Genomic DNA, 6,320 nt, shown 5'->3' with positions numbered 1-6,320 from the left:
TATGGGCAAGCAAGCTAGAGAAGCAGTAAGCACACATGAACTAGCCACTGATCAGTAGAACCCACCTAGGAAGAAGGAGCAGCCTAAGCCTTGGCCAGTCTTCCTTCTTCCTCCATACAACTCAAGGAGCAACCCTGTACCATTGCATATCAACCACACTAGGCAGGACTAGGGGTATTATCTCTCCGGAGAGCCCTGAACCTGGGTATGTCCTGCGTCCCGCGCTCGATCATGCCAACCTCGCCTCTGGAGCCCACCAGTGCCCTCGAGCCTCCTCCTCTCTTTAGCCATCCCATGGCATCTGCCGTGCGCCCACCACAATAGTTGGCGCCCACCGTGGGGCAGCTCGAGGGGCTGGCCGAGAGCATGCTTCAGATGGGGCTCCTCTCCGACTCCGGCGAGCCCGTCATGCTGGCGGACGACATCGTCGACGCATTCGCCGCCTCCTTCGTCGCACTGCGCATCTCCGATGCGCCCGTGGCCGATGGGTACCCCAACGAGGTACTCAGCTACGCCGACTCTCCCCTCTCCCTCGACGAAAGCATCTCTGCCGGGGCAATGGGCGTCCACATGGAGGTCTTCGTCACCGGCACCGACGCCTCCACTTCGTCAAGCAAGACGAGGAAGGCCGCCGAGGCCAAGGCCGCAGCGGAACGGGCCGACACGTCCAACCTGTTGCGCGCCATGATGCAGATCCTCCGCGTCCCTATCGGCACCGACATCGATGCCTCCAACGTTGCCGAGGCCCGGGTCCGGCTGGAGGAAAGGCGCCAGCAGTTGCTGGACCTGACTGAGACGCTCGCTGCCATGCAGCGTCGCCTGGACTCCGCTCAGCTGGAGCGCAATGCCGCCTACAGCTTCATGCCTACCGCGGCCGAGCCAAGCCGGGTCACCGACGTGCGAGCCCGGGGAGGAGCGATTGTCCGCGCCCTCGGCGCCATCCCGACCATCTACGAGACTCCAGTGAAGAACATGTGCGCTGCCCAGGAGGCCGCGGTCAGCCTGGATCAGCTCATAGGCGAGGAGCTGAAGGAGCGCATCAGGCGGATGCACGACCTCCTCGACGCGGCCAATGCGTAGCCAGACCGCCTCAACCAGCTCGCTGAGCCGACGGGATCCGGCTCCGCCCGCATTGCCGGACCAGGCGATCATCAGCACACGGCGTCCTCACTACCCGGCGAGGCGCATTCCAGCCGAATCCAGACTCGGCGCGACCCGCCCCCTAAGGCTGCCGGCGGCTTAGGCGACGGGCCCACCCTGGAGAACCGACGCGGACCCGGCCAGCCTGGTCGGCGTCCGGCTCCAACCGACCCCCCCCCCCGTGGCCCGGTGGCCAGCCGACTCGATGCACGCGCCACCGACGACACCGACGCTCGCCACTGCCTTGACCGGCTTGCTTTTTCCCTGGAGGTGGAAGAGAGCGGCGCCGTTGGACCGGCGTGCTTCGGCCCACGCATCTGGGAGGAGCCCTTTCCGAAAGGGTTCACGCTCCCCCGCGACACCCCCAAGTACAACGGAACCGTGAACCCGGAGGACTGGCTCACCGACTACACCACCGCCATCGGCATCACCGATGGCAACTACTGCGCCATGCGCTACACACCGCTCATGCTCCAAGGGTCGGCCCGCACCTGGTTGAACAGCCTACCGGTGGGCAGCGTCAACATGTGGGTCGATTTCGAGCAGGCCTTTGACTGCAACTTCACGGGGACCTACAAGAGACCCGGCCGCCCCAGCCAGCTCGCCATGTGCGTGCGGGGGCCAACGGAGACTGGCCTCGAGTACCTCGCATGCTAGACCAAGCTCCGGAACAACTGCGGGGGCGTCCATGAGGTTCAAGCGATCCAATACTTCGTCAACGGGTGACGAGATGACACCCTCCTCAAGCACAAGCTCCTGCGCTCCGAGCCGGACACCATGGCCGTGCTCATGGTGATGTCGGACAAGTATGCCAACGCTGACTCCGCCATGAAGATCCAGGTGGCGCTGGATGAAGCCGGCAAGGCAAAGCCGGTTCCCTCGCCGAAGTCGGCCGACGAGAGCAGCCGGAAGCAGCACCAGCAGAACAACAACCGCAAGGCCGACCAACCGGCCCAGCGCTACGACAACCGGTTCGTCACGGCCACCGAGCCCACGGTGGACCCGGCAGCCAAGTGCCGGCAGACCGGCAAGACGGCGTGGCAACCCGCCATGAGCTTCGAGGAGATGCTCGATGCCCCCTGCAAGCACCACAGTGGCGCAAGGCCGTCCACGCACACACTTTGGCAGTGCGGCATCACCAAGCGCATCATGAGGGGCGACGTCTGATACGTCTCCATCGTATCTTCTTTTCCAAACACTTTTGCCCTTGTTTTGGACTCTAACTTGTATGATTTGAATGGAACTAACCTGAACTGACGTTGTTTTCAGCAGAATTGCCATGATGTTGTTTTTTGTGCAGAAAATAAAAGTTCTCGGAATGACCTGAAACTCCACGGAATATCTTCGAATAAATAATAAAAAATCCTCGCCAAAGATGAAGACCAGGGGGCCCACACTGTGTCCACGAGAATGGGGGGCGCGCCCCCCCTCCTGGGCGCGCCCCCTACCTCGTGGGCCCCCTGGAGACCCTCCGACGCCAACTCCAACTCCATATATTGGCTTTCGGGGAGAAAAAAACATCAGAGAGAAGAAATCATTGCATTTTACGATACGGAGCCGCCGCCAAGCCCTAATCTCTCTCGGGAGGGCTGATCTGGAGTCCGTTCGGGGCTCCAGAGAGGGGGATTCGTTGCCGTCGTCATCATCAACCATCCTCCATCACCAATTTCATGATGCTCACCGCCGTGCGTGAGTAATTCCATTGTAGGCTTGCTGGACGGTGATGGGTTGGATGAGATTTATCATGTAATCGAGTTAGCTTTGTTAGGGTTTGATCCCTAGTATCCACTATGTTCTCAGATTGATGTTGCTATGACTTTGCTATGCTTAATGCTTGTCACTACGGCCCGAGTGCCATGATTTCAGATCTGAACCTATTATGTTTTCATGAATATAAGTGAGTTCTTGATCCTATCTTGCAAGTCCATAGTCACCTACTATGTGTTATGATCCGGCGACCCCGAAGTGACAATAATCGGGACCACTCCCAGTGATGACCATAGTTTGAGGAGTTCATGTATTCACTATGTGCTAATGCTTTGTTCTGGTTCTCTATTAAAAGGAGGCCTTAATATCCCTTAGTTTCCAATAGGACCCCGCTGCCACGGGAGGGTAGGACAAAAGATGTCATGGAAGTTCTTTTCCATAAGCACGTATGACTATATTCGGAATACATGCCTACATTACATTGATGAATTGGAGCTAGTTCTATGTCACCCTATGTTATGACTGTTACATGACGAACCGCATCCGACATAATTATCCATCACTAATCCGGTGCCTACGAGTTTTCCATATACTGGTTCTCGCTTATTTACTTTTCCATTGCTACTGTTACAATCACTACAAAATACCAAAAACATTACTTTTGCTGTCTTTACTTTTGTTACCGTTACCACCACTATCATATTACTTTGCTACTAAACACTTTGTTGCAGATACTAAGTTTCTAGGTGTGGTTGAATTGACAACTCAGCTTCTAATACTTGAGAATATTCTTTGGCTCCCCTTGTGTCGAATCAATAAATTTGGGTTGAATACTCTACCCTCGAAAACTGTTGCGATCCCCTATACTTGTGGGTTATCAAGACCTTTTTCTGGCGCCGTTGCCGGGGAGCATAGCTCTATTCCTTGAGTCACTTGGGATTTATATCTGCTAGACACTATGAAGAACTTGAAAGACGCTAAGACAACAATTTATCCCTCAACTATGAGGGGAGGTAAGGAACTGCCATCTAGCTCTGCACTTGATTCACCTTCTGTTATGAGTAAGCTAGCGACACCTAAACCTCCTTCTGCTATTCGTTCCGATATGTCACATGTTATTGATGATGCTACTTCTGCTATGCATGATGCTTATGATGAAACTACTTCTATGCTTGATACTATTGTGCCCCTTGGTGAATTTCTTGATCAACAAATTTCTAGGTCTAGAGAGAGAGAAATTATTGAAACTGATAATATTGATGAAAGTGATGATGAAGATATGCCTGCTATTCCTGAGGGTTATCTTTTTGATGCAGAATCTTCTGCAGCTATTTTTGCTTGTAAAGATAGATATGAACTTAAGAGGCTGCTAGTTAAATGGAGTAAAGAATCTCTTGGAGATAGAATGAAACCCGACCTTGCTTTTGCTACTTCACCTATCTGTGTTCCCGATAAGGATTATTATGAATTTTTCTGTTGATCCAAATATAATTACTTTGGTTGAATCTGATCCTTTTTATGGCTATGAATCCGAAACTGTTGTGGCACATCTTAGTAAGTTAAATGATATAGCCGCCCTGTTTACTAATGATGAGAGATCGCGCTACTTTTATATACTCAAAATATTTCCGTTCTCATTAAAGGGTGATGCTAAGATATGGTTTAATTCTCTTGATCCTGGTTGTGTGCGTAGTCCCCAGGATATGATTTATTACTTCTCTGCTAAATATTTCCCTGCTCATAAGAAACAAGCTGCTTTGAGGGAAATATAAAACTTCGTGCAAATTAAAGAAGAGAGTCTCCCACAAGCTTGGGGGAGGCTTCTCAAGTTACTTAATGCTTTGCCTGATCATCCTCTTAAGAAACCTGAAATACTTGATATCTTTTACAATGGACTAACTGATGCTTCCAGAGATTACCTGGATAGTTGTGCTGGTTCTCTTTTCAGGGAAAGAATACCAGATGAAGCTGAAATTCTATTGAATAATATGTTGACAAATGAAAATAATTGGGCACCTTCTGAGCCAGCTCCCGAGCCAATTACTGAGTCTATTCCTAAACCAACTCTGAAGAAGAGAGGTGTTCTATTTCTCAGTCCCGAAGATATGCAAGAGCCAAAGAAATCTATGAAAGAAAAAGGTATTAAAGCTGAAGATGTTAAGAATTTACCTCCTATTGAAGAAATACATGGTCTTAATTTACCGCCTGTTGAAGAAGTATATGATCTCAATTCTTTATTCACTGAAGAACCTCCTGATCCCGATATCCCGACACAGGTAGTAAAGGTAAATTCTCTCTATAGATATGATAAAGCTGAAGTCCCTCCTACTAAAATTGCTAGTCAGTGCTTGGATGAGTTTGATAACTTTATGTTTAAGCAAGATGACTTTAATGCTTATTTTGGTAGACAATTAAAACAAGATGCCTATATGATTAAACGCTTGGGTGATTATATGGCTAATATTAGAGGTGAACTTAAACTTGTTAGCGAACATGCTTCTATGGTTACCACTCATGTAGAACAAGTACTTAAAGCTCAAAAAGAAGTGCTTGATGAAATGAATAGTAAGAAAAATGATTATGCTGTTAGAGTGGCTACTAGAACTGGTAGAATGACTCAGGAACCTTTGTATCCTAAGGGCCACCCTAAGAGAATCGAGCAAGATTCTCAGAGAAATAATATTGATGTACCTAGTTCTTCTAAAAGGAAGAAAAAGAAAAATGATAGGGCTTTGCAAACTTCTAGTGAACCTATTGCTGAACCACCTGAGAATCCAAATGATATCTCTATGTCTGATGCTGAAACACAGTCTGGTAATGAACATGAACCTAGTGAAAATGTTAATGATGATGCTCAACCTAGTAATGATAATGATGTAGAAGTTGAACCTGCTGTTGATCTTGATAACCCACAATCAAAGAATCAACGTTATGATAAAAGAGACTTCGTTGCTAGGAAACATGGTAAAGAAAGGGAACCATGGGTTCAGAAACCCATGCCTTTTCCTCCGAAACCATCCAAGAAAAAGGATGATGAGGATTTTGAGCGCTTTGCTGAAATGATTAGACCTATCTTTTTGCGTATGCGATTAACTGATGTGCTCAAAACAAATCCTTATGCTAAGTATATGAAAGATATCATTACTAATAAAAGAAAGATACCGGAAGCTGAAATTTCCACCATGCTTGCTAATTATATTTTTAAGGGTGGAATACCAAAGAAACTTGGAGATCCCGGAGTACCTACTATACCATGCTCCATTAGGAGAAATTATGTTAAAACTGCTTTATGTGATCTTGGACCGGTGTTAGTGTTATGCCTCTCTCTTTATATCCTAGACTTGACTTGAATAAGTTGACACCTACTGAAATATCTTTGCAAATGGCTGATAAATCAACTGCTATACCTGTCGGAATTTGTGAGGATGTGCCTGTTGTGGTTGCAAACATTACTATTTTAACAGACTTTGTTA

The sequence above is a fragment of the Triticum aestivum genome, chromosome 5B (assembly GCF_018294505.1).
Source record: "Triticum aestivum cultivar Chinese Spring chromosome 5B, IWGSC CS RefSeq v2.1, whole genome shotgun sequence".
Taxonomy (NCBI): Eukaryota; Viridiplantae; Streptophyta; class Magnoliopsida; order Poales; family Poaceae; genus Triticum; species Triticum aestivum.
Note: the sequence above shows the minus strand (reverse complement) of the source record.